Source organism: Phacochoerus africanus, chromosome 6 (assembly GCF_016906955.1).
Source record: "Phacochoerus africanus isolate WHEZ1 chromosome 6, ROS_Pafr_v1, whole genome shotgun sequence".
NCBI lineage: Eukaryota > Metazoa > Chordata > Mammalia > Artiodactyla > Suidae > Phacochoerus > Phacochoerus africanus.
This window is the reverse complement of record NC_062549.1, coordinates 48739301-48754948: the sequence shown is the minus strand read 5'-3', so window position 1 is coordinate 48754948 and position 15648 is coordinate 48739301.

Below are 15648 nucleotides of genomic sequence, written 5' to 3'. Positions count from 1 at the left end.
AGGAGGACTTCCTGAGGGCAGACAGGACTGGGAGGTCCGTACTGCAATGGAAACAGATTTCTCCTCGCTGGGCAGAACTTGCTCTGGTGTTTCTGGGCTGTGGGGCTCTTCTAGGGGCTGGCAGTGCGGATCTCTTTCTTCTCTACAGTTCCCTTTCGGGAGCACCCATCCAGCTCAGATTCCCCTTCTCTCACTCTCCTCTTTTCTCTTGTTTTACCCAGTTATGTCACGAGATTCTTGCCATTATTGGAGTTTAGGTTCTTCTGCCAGCAATTGATTGCTGTTCTGTGCTAGTCGTTTAACATGTAGATGTGTTTTATTTTTGTTGTGTTTGTGGGAAAGGGCGAGTGTGTCCCCCTACTCTTCCACCATTTTGCCTTCCTCCTCCTAAATTCACTTCTTATTGTAAGGTGGCCACTTGTATTCCTTTTTCATTGTGAGTTCTGAGCATGTATATCATTATCACTTTTTGCTTTATCATTTTGCTTTATATATAACTTTATATAGTTATATCCATATTAATATACTCTTCCAGGTAATTGCATAGTAGAAATATATGGCAAATGAAAACAAAAACAAATTTATAAACACATTATCAATGGGTGATCAATGTTGGGGATAAAAACTGAATTTCATTGTAGCCACCATTTGATATTAAAAAAAGCAATTCCCTGTAAAATCAATACTTATCCAGTAACTGTGTTTATAATGTATTAATCAACTGAAGGTAAAGTTGTAAGTTTAGAGAATCTTGAAAAATTATTATTAATGTCTAGCTGCTTATATGACACAATTACTTTAAGTAACATATTCTCCAAAATTGAGTGAAATTTCAATATGCTCACCTATTTTTTAAAAAACCTGTTAATAATATATTTATAGACAATATCTTCTTTTTTAGCTTATTATAATGATTTTTTTTCCATTATAGCTGGTTTATAGTGTTCTGTCAATTTTCTACTATACAGCAAGGTGACCCAGTTGCACAAACATGTATATATTCCTTTTTCTCACATTATCATGCTCCATCATATGTGACTAGATGTAGTTCCCAGTGCTATACAGCAGGATCTCATTCTCATTGCTTATCTATTCCAAAGGCAAGAGTTCACATCTATTAGCCCCAAATTCCCAATTCATCTGACTTTCTCCCCTTCCCCCTTGGCAACCACACATACAAGTATACATATTTTTTCTCCCATTATCATGCTCCACCATAAATGACTACACATAGTTCCCAGTGCTAAACAGCAGGATCTCATTGCTAATCCATTCCAAAAGCAATAGTTTGCATCTATTATCCCCAAGCTCACAATACATCCCATTCCTTCCCCCTCCCCCTTGGCAACCACAAGTCTATTCTCCAAGTCCATGATTTTCCTTTCTGTGGAAAGATTCATTTGTGCCATATATTAGATTCCAGATATGTGATATCATATGGTATTTGTCTTTCTCTTTCTGACTTACTTCATTTACTATGAGAGTCTCTAGTTCCATCCATGTTGCTGCAGATGGCATTATTTTATTCTTTTTTTTATGGCTGAGTAGTATTCCATTGTGTATGTATATATCTCATCTTAATCTAGTCATCTTTTGATGGACATTTAGGTGGTTTACCTGTCTTGGCTATTGTGAATAGTGCTGCAATGAACATGTGGGTGCATGTGTCTTTTGTAAAGGGAGTTTTGTCCAGATATATGCCTAAGAGTGGGATTTCTGGGTCATATCTAGTTCTATGTATGGTTTCCTAAGATATCTCCATAGTGTTCTCCAAAGTGGTTGTACCAATTTACATTCCCACCAACAGTGCAGGAGGGTTCCCTTTTCTCCACACCCTCTCCAGCATTTGTTATTTGGGAAATTATTAATGATGGCCATTCTGACTGGTGTGAGATGGCATCTCATAATAGTTTTGATTTGCACTTCTCTAATAATCAGTGATGTTGAGCATTTTTTTCATGTGCTTATTGGCCATCTGTTTATCTTCTTTGGAGAAATGTCTATTCAGGTCTTTTGCCCATTTTTCCATTGTATTGTTGGCTTTTTGCTGTTGAGTTGTATAAGTTGTTTGTATATTTTAGAGATTAAGCCCCTGTCAGTAGCTTCATTTGAAACTATTTTCTCCTATTCTGTAAGTTGTCTTTTTATTTTATTTTTTTATGGTTTCCTTTGCTGTGCAAAAGCTTGTCAGTTTGATTAGGGAAAATATTTTCTAAGATAATGTAAGAGTGAATTAATCTTTATTTCTATCCTTGAATAGACACTTATCAGGTTTAGTACCATTTATTGTATCCCACAAAGATTTTAATCTTTAATTCTGCTTTGGTACTGTTTGTTGTTTGGGATCTTTTAAGCTTCCTAGAAATATACGAAAATTTTAGCAGGATGTGGCTGCACATTGCCAAGAGGTCACTGAACATATTTTCTCAATGGAATTCCTTTTTTTCTGAGGAGAAATTACAACTTAAAATAACTTCTTTCTCTGCTTGGTCTAAGGAGATTAAGAAACTACATTTTCATCAAATTTAAATTTATTTTTTTACTTTACTTCTATGCAAGGAAGTTAAATGAAAAAAAAGGATTTTAGGGAACTCTCAGATTGTCTTGAGTATAGTCAATATTTTGGGTAAAATAAAGTAAATATGAATAATTGGTATTTATAAATATAGTTGTTCAATTGAAATAGTAGGAACATAGAAAACTAATCTCATGGATAAGAAAAATTAAATTTTAAATCAAATTTATTGTGGCAAATTTGCATGCAATAAAATGCACACATTTTAACTATATGGCTTGATGAGTTTTGACAAATTAAATCCTCATTCAAATAAATAAATACATAAATAAATAAATTCAAATAAATTTTAGGTGATTATTTCCATCACCCAAAATATTCCCTTGTGCCCAGTAGTAAACTGATAAATAAACAGCAAGCTCATATGAAAAATGCTATATATTTAACATCTACTTATTTATGATATTAATAATGGTTATTCCAATATTGTAGCTTACACTAAGCCTTAAAATCAGGATCATAATTTCTTAAAAAAAAATCTTGGCTATTCCAAACACTTTGAGTTACCACATAAATTTGTAACTGAGCTTATACATTTCTAGGTAAAATCCTGTTAGGATTTTGAATTATGTTGCATTGACTCTGTCAATCAATTTGGGCAGAATGGATATCTTAACATATGTTCAGTCTTTTAATATATTAAAATTTCTCCATTTATTTAGATCTTAAATTTCCATAGAAAAGTTTTCTAGTTTTATGGATGTTTGGCACAAATGCCATTAAAAAACATTGCCAAATATTTGATTCTTTTGCATATAGCTATCCAATTTTCCTAACATCATCATTTATTGAAGAGGGTACATTTTTCCCATTGTATGTTCTTACATGCCTTGATGTAGTTTAGCTAACCATATAAGTGTGGATTGATATGTAGGCTCTCTCTTCTATTCCATTGATCTATGTGTCTGTTTTGTGCCAGCAGCATACTCTTTTCATGATTCTACTTTGTAGTTTTGTTTGAAATCAAGGTGCATGATATCTCCATCTTTGTTCTTCTTTCTTTGTATTATTTTGGCTATTTGTGGTTTTTCGTCTTTCTATACAATTTTTTATGTAATGATTTTTATTTTTTTTTTATTACAGCAAGTTTACAGTGTTCTGTCAATTTTCTACTGTACAGCAATGGTTACCCAGTTGCACATGCAAGTATACATTCTTTTTTCTCACATTATCATTCTCCATCATAAGTGGCTAGACATAGTTCCTAGTGCTACAGAGCAGGATCTCATTGCTTATCCATTCCAAAGGCAATAGTCTGCATCTATTAACCCCAAGTTCCCAATCCACAAATTTTATAATTATTTGTTCTAATGATGTAAAAATTCCATTGGTGTTTTAATATGGACTGTATTGAATCTGCAGCTTGCCTTATATGGTATGAATATTTTAACAATATTAACTCTTCTACTGTATAATCATGGTATATCTTTTCATTTGCTTGTGTCATCTTAAATTCCTTTCATCATTGATGTTTCACTGTTTTATGTTTAAAAGTCTTTTACTGTCTTGATTAGATTTATTCCTAGGTATTTTCTTCTTTTGGTGCAATTATTAATTGTAATTTTCTTAAATTATCTTTCTTATAGCTCATTGCAACAAATTTCTGTACATTAATTTTTCATCTTTAAACTTTATTGAATTTATTTGTTAATTCTAACAGTTTTTGTGATGCCTTTCGGGTTTTACATATATAGTTATGTCATCTACAAGCAGTAACAGCAATCCCTATTACTCAATTTGAAAGCTTCTTATTTATTTATTTTTCCTTTTTCCTAACTGCTATGGCTAGAACTTCCAATATTGTGTCATATACAATAGCAAGAATGGATATACTTGTCTTCTTCCTGATACTAAAGGAAAATCACTTTGCATTCTTAAGAATACTACCTATGGGCTTTGCATAAATGGTCTTTATTATGGTAAGGTATAGCCCCCTATACATACTTCATTGAAAGTTTTGATCATAAAGTAATATTGAAATTTGTCAAAAGTCTTCTCTGCATCCGTCGAGATAATCATATGATTTTTAGTCTTCATTTTATAATTGTAGTGTTTCATATTGATTGCTTTGTAGACATTGAACCATTCTTACATCCCTGGGATAAATCCCACTTGATTACAGTGTATGATCCTTTTAATATATTTGTTTAATTCAGTTTGGTAAATATTTTGTTGAGGATTTTTTCATCCATGTTCATCAGTGATACTGGCCTATAGTATTCTATTTTGCAATGTCTTTGGTTTTAGTATCAGGTGATGTCCACCTTGTGAAATGAGTTTGGCAACTTTCCTTCCTTTACAATTTTTTGGAATAGTTTGAGAGAATAGACGTTAACTTTAAATGTTTGGTAGAATTCATCCATGAAGCCATTTAACCTGGGCTTTTGTTTCTTGGCTATTTTTAATTACTGATTCAATTTCATGTATTGATATTGATCTCTTCATATATTCTCTTCCTTCCTGATTCAGTCCCAAGGGATTGAACATTTCTGGGACTATATCCATTTCTTATTGATCGTCCATTTTATTAGCATATAATTGATCATAGTAATGTCTTGTGATCCTTTGTATTTCTGTGATGTTGGCTATAATTTCTTTTTCATTTTAATTTTCTATATTTGGACCCCCTCTCTTTTTGCCTTGATGAATCTGATTAAAATTTTAACAATTTATCTTCTCAAAGAACCAGGTTTTCATTTTATTAATCTTTTCTATTAGATCAAATTGATATCTATTTTTACTTATTTCTTCTTTAAACTTTATGATTTCTTTCCTCCTACCAATTTTGGATTTTCTTTTTTCTTTTTTTGTTTCTTTTCTCTAGTTACTTTTGGTTAAGGTTACATTTTTTATTAGATATATTCTTGTTTCCTGAGATAGGCTTGTACCACTATAAACTTCCCTCTTAGAATTACTTTTGATGTCTCATAGATTTTGCATTATCTTGTTTGCTTTTTTATTGACTCTAGGTATGTTTTAATTTTCTCTTTGATTTACTCATTGATCAATTGGTTGTTAAGTATCATCTTGTTTTGCCTCCAATTTTTTTTTTGTCTTTTCTAGGGCTGCACCCGCAGCATATGGAGGTTCCCAGGCTAGGGATCTAATCTGAGCTGTAGCCTCTGGCCTATCCCAGAGCCACAGCAATGCCAGATCCGAGCCACATCTGTGACCTACACCACAGCTCATGGCAATGGCCAGATCCTTAACCCAATGAGCGAGGCCAGTGATCAAACCCACAACCTCATTGTTCCTAGTCAGATTCATTAACCACTGAGCCATGATGGGAACTCCCCCTATTTTTTTTTTTTTTGCAGTTGTTTTTATTCCTTATAGTTGGATTCTGGTCTGATGACTTTTTGGTCAAAAAAGACACTTGATATAACTTAAACCTTCTTAAATGTATGGACATAAGTTTGTGGCATAGCTTATGATCTACAGTGGAGAATACTCCATGTGCACATGAAAAAAAAATGTACAGTGCTTTCAAATGGTATGTTCTCTGAAGTCCATTTCTGTTTTGTTATTGAGTTTCTGTCCAGATGGTTTGCCCATTGATGTAAGTGGATTGTTAAAAGTCCCTTTAAAATTTTGTATTACTGTCAATACCTCCCTTTACTTCTGTTGATATTTACTTTATGTATTTAGGTGCTCATCTCTTGAGTGCATATATATTTATAATCATTATTTCTTATTTGATTGATCCCTTTATCATTATGTAATATCTTTCTTTGTCTCTTGTTATATTATTTACTTCTAATTTGTATCAATACTGCTATCCCTGGTTGCTCTTCATTTTCAGTTACATGGAGTACTTTTCCATCTCTCCTTTTCAGTATAAGTGTATCTTTAGATCTGAAGTGAGTCTTGTAGGCAGCATACATGCACGTCTTGTTTTTTTTATGCATTCTCTATCTTTTGATTGAAGAATTTAGTCTAATTAATTTTCAGTATCATTAATAGATATGAGGTTATTGCCATGTTGTAATTGACTTTGGGTTGTTTTTGTAGTATTTTTCTTCTTTATTTTGCTCTACTTGTGATTTGATGACTACCTTTCATGTTATTTTTACCTTCATTTCCATTTTTTGTTTGTATATCTATTATACATTTTTGGTTTGTGGTTACCATATGACACATATATTTTATAATAATCATATATATGATTATATACATATGATGTATATGTGATTAAGTTGATAATGTCTTAAATTTGAAAGCATTCTAACAACCCTGCATTTTTACTCAATCCCCCCAATTTAATATTTTTGACATATTTTATATCCTTTTTGTGGATGCCTTAACTATTTTGGTAGATATAAGTGATTTTACTACTTTCATCTTTTCATCTTCTTACCAGCTTTATAAGTGATTAATCTACTACTGTTACTATATATTTGCCTTTACCAATGAATATTTTTTACTTTGTAAATTTATTATTTCTAGTTGTGGACTTTTCATTTTCACATAGAGACATTCCCGTAACATTTCCAGTAAAGCCTGCTTAGGGACACTGAACTCTTTCAGCTTTTTCTTGTCCATTAAACACTTGATATCACCTTTAAATCTGAATGATAGCCTTGCCAGGTAGAGTATTCTTGGCTATAGGGTTTTTTCTTTCATCACTTTAAATACATTATGTTACTCCCTTCTAGCTTGCCAAATTTCTGCTGAAAAGTCAGCTAATTTCCTCGTGGGCGTTACCTTTTATGTAACTAATTGCTTTATTCATGTTACTTGTAAGTTCTCTTTTTACCTTTAATTTTGCCATTTAATTACAATTTTGCTTGGTGTTGATCTCTTTGGGTCAGTCTTGTTTGGCACTCTGTGCTTCCAAGACTTGGATATTTGTCTCCTTCCCAACTTTGGAAAGTTTTCAGCTATTATTTTTTTCAAATATATTCTCTGTTCCTTTATCTCTCTTTCCTCTGGGACCCCTTTGAAGCAAACTTTAGTATGTGTCATCTAATCTACTGCTTACCAAACCTTTTGATTTTCAGAGCCAGAATCTGGCTCTAACCACCAGCAGGCAGGTGACCTCAAAGCAAGGCAGGACTTGGCAGCCAATCAGCTGGGGCCAGCCCAGCCTATAGTTTACTCTACCTCACACAATAGAAAGGCCCATGTAGCCTACATAAGAGGCACACCTAAAACATATAATTCTGGAACCAGAGGGCAGAGTGCTGCCTGTCCCTGTAGAACAATTCCTACACAAGGCCACTTCTCCAAGATTGGGAAGCATAACCAATATACCTAATGTAGAGAGGTAAACATAGAATTAGACAAAATGAAATGATATAATAATATGTTTTAAGAAACATGTTCAGAAAAAGAATAAAACAATATATCTAATAAAGACATCAAGGTAATTATAAAGTTGTTCGATGAACTCAGGAGGAGAGTGGATGAACACAGAGAGATGTTTAACAAAGAGTTAGGAAATATAAAATATAATCAAGCATAGCCAAAGAATAAAATAACTGAAATTTGAAATTACTCTTAAATAAAGCAACAGTAGTTTAGATGATACAAGGAGCAGATCAATGAACTGGAAGCCAAAGTAGTGGAACTAAATCAAGCTAAAAAGAAAAATGGGAAAATAAATTTTAAAAAGAAGTCTGTAGTACAACTGTGTGAATACTAATATTTGCTTTATATGGCTGCTAGGGAAAAAAAGAGAGAGAGAAGGGAGGAGTATGGGCTCAGGTAGTCCTCATGCTAGTGCTTTCCCATTGTTGGGCTAAGGGTTCCAGGGTCTCTAGCTGCTGTGCCCTGGGAGTAACAATGTTTGTTTCAGTCTATTGGTGGGAGATTCCAGGGCCTATGGAATCCTGGGGCTAGTTCTTGCTCACTGGTTGGTGGAGTTTGTCCCAGAGTGACTGGAGTTGGGCCCCAGGTGAAGTCCTCCAACAGGTGTTGTCCAGGTGGTGAGAGGAATGCCCCTAGTGCTTATAGACCAGAAGGAGAACTCTAAAATGGCACTTGGCAGAACCAGTGTCCTGGTAGTTGAACAAGCTCCAAAACTGTCTACTGCCTGAGTCTATGACCCCAGAAAGTCCCAGTTGCTCCCTGTCTAAGAGGTTCTCTCAGATCCTCAAGTGTTTCTGAACCAGGCTGCTTTCAAATTATTGCCTCTGTACTAGGTCTCAGATTGTGTAATATATGCATTTTTTGCTGTTTGAGTGGAATCTCTGTTTCCTATAGCCTTCCAGCTCTCCTATGCACAAGCTTGCTGTCCTTTAAAGCCAGAAGTTCTGAGGTCATGTCTTTCTGGTACAGGACCCATGAGCTTGGAAACCCAATGGGGGCTCAGACCTCTCAGTTTTTAGGAAGAACATCTGAAATTGTGATTTGTGATTTGTCTACCCAGGGCTGGGGTTCTGACTATACTGCTCTGAACCCCTCTTATTAGTCTCATTGTTGTTGCTGCTATATACCTGTGTGGAAAGTTGTTTCTACTACACTGTGAATTGTTCTTATCAGTAACTGTCCTGTTTACAGTTATAATTTTGGTGTGCCTGTGGGAAATGGTAAGTACACAGTCTTCCAACTCTGCCATCTTGGCCCTTCCCCTTCATTATCTCTTCATATATTTATGGTTACATGTCTCTCATAGCTCTTCTGGGACTCTTATTCCTCATATATTCTCTTTTGACTCTGTCCCACATGTCTCCCATATTTTTTTCTTTTTTTCCTTTTTTTTACATCTCTGTTCTTTGGATAATTACTATTGACTTGTATTTCAGTTTAAAATTTTGCTTTGCCTAATATGCTATTAGCCATCACTGAGTAGCTAATTTTATTTTGTTTATAGTTTATTACCAAGAATTTTGTTGTACTTCAATTCTCTATTACAATTTTGTTGAAATTTCATTTCAGTATCCATTTCCTCTCTTTTTGTTGAAGATAATTATATCTCTTTTAAATTTCTTACATGTCAATTCCAATTTTTGAATACTCTTTCCCTTAATATGTATTTTAATTTTTGGATATCAGATATATTTTCCAGGCTATTTATGTATTTGGGACTGAATGTGGTATATGCTATATAAGAGACTTCATTGTTTTATTCCACTTTATATGTTTTGAAATTGCCTCAGCCTATTGTCTCTTGAAAGTTTCAGTATTACCTGAGCTGTTAAAAGGAAGATCTCCTTGAGACTAATCTGTATGGTGATGAAACAAAATTTCAGAAAAAAACACTGGCCAGTAGTTGATGTTTCTATACCATTAATAGAAAATTCTTATGGCTGCTAATAGAAAATAAGAGCAGATACTTAACAGAGACAGTGCATGATGCCCCCTTTAGTGAAAACTGGGCAATCTCAGGATGTTAAATTCATTATTCTTCCGATAGGTAACTCTTTGTTTAGTTCTACTGAGATTGTACTCTATGACTGTCCCCTGTCTTCCCATTCATCCAAAACAGATGAAATATGTTTGGTCTTATTCTGATTCACACTGTAAGTGTTCAGAACAGGTCTCCTCAAGATGTGTCATGCTGGCAATGTGGATTATTTTGAACTAAAGGCAATGGAGACCCTATGGACTCATGAGAAACTATTGTCTGTTTCTTAATTACCTAGAAGATTTAAATCAGGGATTATTCCCCCCAAAAGATTTATTACCAGAAATATATTTTATCTAAGTGGCCCCATCTACACAACAAGGCAAACATCTACTTACCAAACATCTGCTCTTCTTTTTATGCTCGTGTGAATTATCCTCCTATCCTTGGAAGCCCAGACCCTTATTCCATTCCTTAGCTCAGGATGGCATATATGACACATTTTATTGTTGAACCCCTTTTAATATGAGATCTATTACTCTCTTATAAGCATGGAGTTCTTATACATAGAAAATTAAATATTTGTAAATATGCTTGGTGGCATGCTGTGTAATTTTCTATGAAAAAAACATATGTTTATAGGAATTATAAAATGTATTTATAATTTGCCAGTCTGTACAATGATAAAATAAATGACAGTTTATAATTGCTTACTTTTTAGTTTTCATTAGAAGTTAAAACTTTCTAAGTGTTTCTAACATGATGTGATTCAATCTATTAAAAAATAATGGGACATTCTATGATGCCACCATCACCCGCATTCCAAAACCAGGCAGAGATACCACCAAAAAAGAAAACTATCGCCCAATATCATTGATGAATATAGATACAAAAATTCTCAACAAAATCTTAGCCAACCGAATCCAACAACATACCAAAAAAATTATACACCATGACCAGGTTGGGTTCATCCCAGGTTCACAAGGATGGTTCAACATACGCAAATCAATCAACATCATACACCACATTAACAAAAGAAAAGTCAAAAATCATATGATCATCTCAATAGACGCAGAAAAAGCATCTGACATAGTCCAACATCCATTCATGATGAAAACTCTCGCCAAAGTGGGTAGAGAGGGAACATTCCTGAATATAATCAAAGCCATTTATGAGAAACCCACAGCAAATATAATCCTCAATGGGGAAAAACTGAAAGCCTTCTCACTCCAATCTCGAACAAGACAGGGATGCCCACTCTCACCACTGCTCTTCAACATAGTTTTGGAAGTCCTAGCCACAGCAATTAGACAAACAAAAGAAATAAAAGGCATCCATGTAGGTAGAGAAGAGATCAAACTGTCACTGTATGCAGATGACAGGATACTATACATAGAAAACCCTAAGGACTCAACCCCAAAACTCCTTGAACTGATTAATAAATTCAGCATAGTTGCAGGATATAAGATTAACATTCAGAAGTCCGTTGCATTTCTGTATACCAGCAATGAAACATTAGAAAAGGAATACAAAAATGCGATACCTTTTAAAATTGCACCTCACAAAATCAAATACCTCGGAATACACCTGACCAAGGAGGTAAAGGACCTATATGCCGAGAACTATAAAATGTAATCAAAGAAATGAAAGAAGATGTAAAGAAATGGAAAGATATTCCATGTTCATGAACTGGAAAAATCAATATTGTAAAAATGGCCATCCTACCCAAAGCAATCTACAGATTCAATGCAATCCCTGTCAAATTACCCATGACATTTTTCACAGAACCAGAACAAACAATCCAAACATTTATATGGAACCACAAAAGACCCAGAATCGCCAAAGCAATCCTGAGAAACAAAAACCAAGCAGGAGGCACAACTCTCCCAGACTTGAAGAAATACTACAAAGCCACAGTCATCAAAACCGTGTGGGACTGGTATCAAAACAGACAGACAGACCAATGGAACAGAACAGAGAATCCGGAAATAAACCCTGACACCTATGGTCAATTAATCTTTGACAAGGGAGGCAAGAACATCAAATGGGAAAAAGAAAGTCTATTCAGCAAGCATTGCTGGGAAACCTGGACAGCTGCATGCAAAGCAATGAAACTAGAACACACCCTCACACCATGCACAAAAATAAACTCCAAATGGCTTGAAAGACTTAAATATACGACAGGACACCATCCAACTCCTACAAGAAAACATAGGCAAAACACTCTCTGACATCAACCTCATGAATATTTTCTCAGGTCAGTCTCCCAAAGCAATAGAAATCAGAGCAAAAATAAACCCATGGGACCTCATCAAACTGAAAAGCTTTGGCACAACAAAGGAAACCAAAAAGAAAACAACAAGACAGCTTACAGGATGGGAGAAAACAGTTTCAAATGATGCAAAAGACAAGGGCTTAATCTCTAGAATATATAAACAACTTATACAACCCAACAGCAAAAAAGCCAACAACGCAATGGAAAAATGGGCAAAAGACCTGAATAGACATTTCTCCAAAGAAGATATACAGATGGCCAACAAACACATGAAAAAATGCTCAACATCGCTGGTTATAAGAGAAATGCAAATCAAAACTACCATGCGATACTACCTCACACCAGTCAGAATGGCCATCATTAATAAATCCACAAATAACAAGTGCTGGAGGGGCCGTGGAGAAAAGGGAACCCTCCTGCACTGTTGGTGAACAGCCACGATGGAGAACAGTTTCGAGATACCTTAGAAATCTACACATAGAACTTCCATATGACCCCGCAATCCCACTCTTGGGCATCTATCCGGACAAAACGCTACTTAAAAGAGACACGTGCACCCGCATGTTCATTGCAGCACTATTCACAATAGCCAGGACATGGAAACAACCCAAATGTCCATCGACAGAGGATTGGATTGGGAAGAGGTGGTATATATACACAATGGAATACTACTCAGCCATAAAAAAGAATGACATCATGCCATTTGCAGCAACATGGATGGAACTAGAGACTCTCATACTGAGTGAAATGAGCCAGAAAGACAAAGACAAATACCATATGATATCACGTATAACTGGAATCGAATATCCAGCACAAACGAAGATCTCCTCAGAAAAGAAAATCATGGACTTGGAGAAGAGACTTGTGGCTGCCTGATGGGAGGGGGAGGGAGTGGGGGGGATCGGGAGCTTGGGCTTATCAGACACAACTTAGAATAGATTTACAAGGAGATCGTGCTGAATAGCATTGAGAACTTTGTCTAGATACTCATGTTGCAACAGAAGAAAGGGTGGGGGAAAAAATGTAATTGTAATGTATACATGTAAGGATAACCTGACCCCCTTGCTGCACAGTGGGAAAATAAAAAAAAAAATTATTAAAAAAAAAGTCAAAAAAAAAAATAATGGAGGAGTTCCCATTGTGGCTCAGTGGGTTACAAACCCAAATAGTACCATGATAGTAGCCTTGCTCAGTGGGTTAGTGATCCTGTATTGCCATGGTTGTGGTGTTGGCTGGCATCTCTGATTAAACCCCTAGTCTGGGAATAAGAACTTCCATATGCTGTGAGTGCAGCCTGTGGCCCTAAGAAAAAAAAAAAAAAAAAAAAAAAAAAAAAGAGAGAGAGGGAGATCTTCATATGTAAGAATAGGATGTGTATTTTAAGTAAAAAAAAGATTTATGAATAACGAATATTTGGAAAGGAAATTTATGTGTTTTCAGAACTGGATATGATTGGAATGAATTTAAGTAAATGAATTATTTATTCAAATATAGTTAACATACAATATTATTTTGGTTTTGGGTATACTACATAATGGTTTAATATTTGCATATATTATGAAATGATCACAACAAGTCTAGTAACCATCTATTCTCATAAAGAGTTATCATAATATTATTGACTATATTCCTTACACTGTATATTATATATTCATGCTTTATTTATTATATAACTGGAGGTTCGTACCTATTAATTCTCATCACCTCCTTCACCCACCCCATCCCCCTATTTTCTGGCAACCACCCACTCTTTATCTGTATCTATGAGTCTGTTTCTGTTTTGTATTTTAGATTCCACATATACAAGAGATCATGAAGTCTTTGTCTTTCTTGTCTAAGATATTTCACTTAGCATAATTACTTCTAGATCCATCCATGTTGTCATAAACGGCAAGGTGTTACTTTTTAAGAATCAATAATATTTATTGTGAGTGTGTGATCAGATCTTCTTTATCCATTAATGAGCATGAAGGTTGATTCCATATTTTGTCTATTATAAAAGTGTTACAATGAACATAAGAATGCACATATCTTTGGGAATTAGTGGGTTTTTTCCTTTGGGTAAATACCCACAAGTAAAATTTCTTGATCACATAGCAGTCGTATTTTTAATTCTTTGAGGAAACTCCATATTATTTTCTAAAGGGGCTGTAAAAATTTGCATTGTAGAAATGGAGTTCTATTTCCTCCATATTCCTGTCAACACTTTATATTTATTGTATTTTTTTATAATAGCTAACCTGACAGGTCTGAGATGCTATATCACTGAGGTTTTGATTTGCATTTCCCTAAATTAGAGATGTTAAGCCTCCTTTCAGTGTGTTTTGGCCAACTACAATCTTCTTTGGAAAAAATCTCAGAGTTTCCACTGTGGGGAAGTGGGTTAAGAATCTGAATGTAGCAGCTCTGATCACCAAGGAGATGTGGATTTCATCCTTGGCCCGGTGCAGTGGGTTAAAGGATCTTGTGGTATTGCTACAAGTATACTTCAAATTCAGTCCCTGGCTAGGAACTTCCATATGCTGTGGGTGAAACCATTGAAAACAAACAAACTTTGTTCAGGTCCTATTCCCAATTTTAATCACATTTATTTGATTGATAATGAGTTATATGTGTTCTTTGTATACTTTGTATATAAAACCCTTATTGGTATGTAATATTTGCAAATATCTTCTCCCATTAAGTAGGCTGACTTTCATTTTGTTGATGCTTTCCTTCACTGTACAAAAGCTTTTTATTTTGATGGATCCATTGTTTGAATCCATTTTTAAATATTTGCTTTCATTTCCCTTGCCAGAGGAGAATGAGCCAATATACATACATATACATATATATGTATATGTGTTGCTGAACAGACGTTAAACCATACTAATTATAATTTCTTCAAAGGTTTTGAGATTTCAGGTTTTACATTTAAGTATTTTTTCAATGAATTTTATTGTAATTATCCAACCATCATCACAACCCAATTTTAAAACATTTACCTCCCAAACTCTGAGCCCATTCTTACCCCCTAACCCTGTCTCCTTTGGTAAGTTTTTCAATGTCTCTGTGTCAATTTCTGTTTTGGAAAGAAGTTCATTGTATCTTTTTTAGAGTCCTCATATAAGTGATAGCATATGACATTTGTATCTCATTGTCTACCTTCACTTAGCATGATAATTTCTAAGTCCATCCAAGTTGCTGTTTATCTTTGTTTTTATTGTCATTTCTCTAGGAAGACAATCTGAGAAGATATTGCTGTGGTTTATGTAGGAGAGTGTTTGGCGTATGTTTACCTCTAGGAGTTTTATAGTATCCAGTATTATGTTTAGGTCTTTAATCCATTTTGAATTTATTTTTGTGTATGGGAGTGTTCTAATTTCATTTTCTTACTTGTAGCTGTCTAGTTTTCCCAGCACCATTTATTGAAGTATATGTCTTTTCTCCATTGTATATTCTTCCCTGTTTTGGCATAGATTAGTTGACCATAGGTGCATTGGTTTAATCCGGGGATTTCTATCCTGTTCC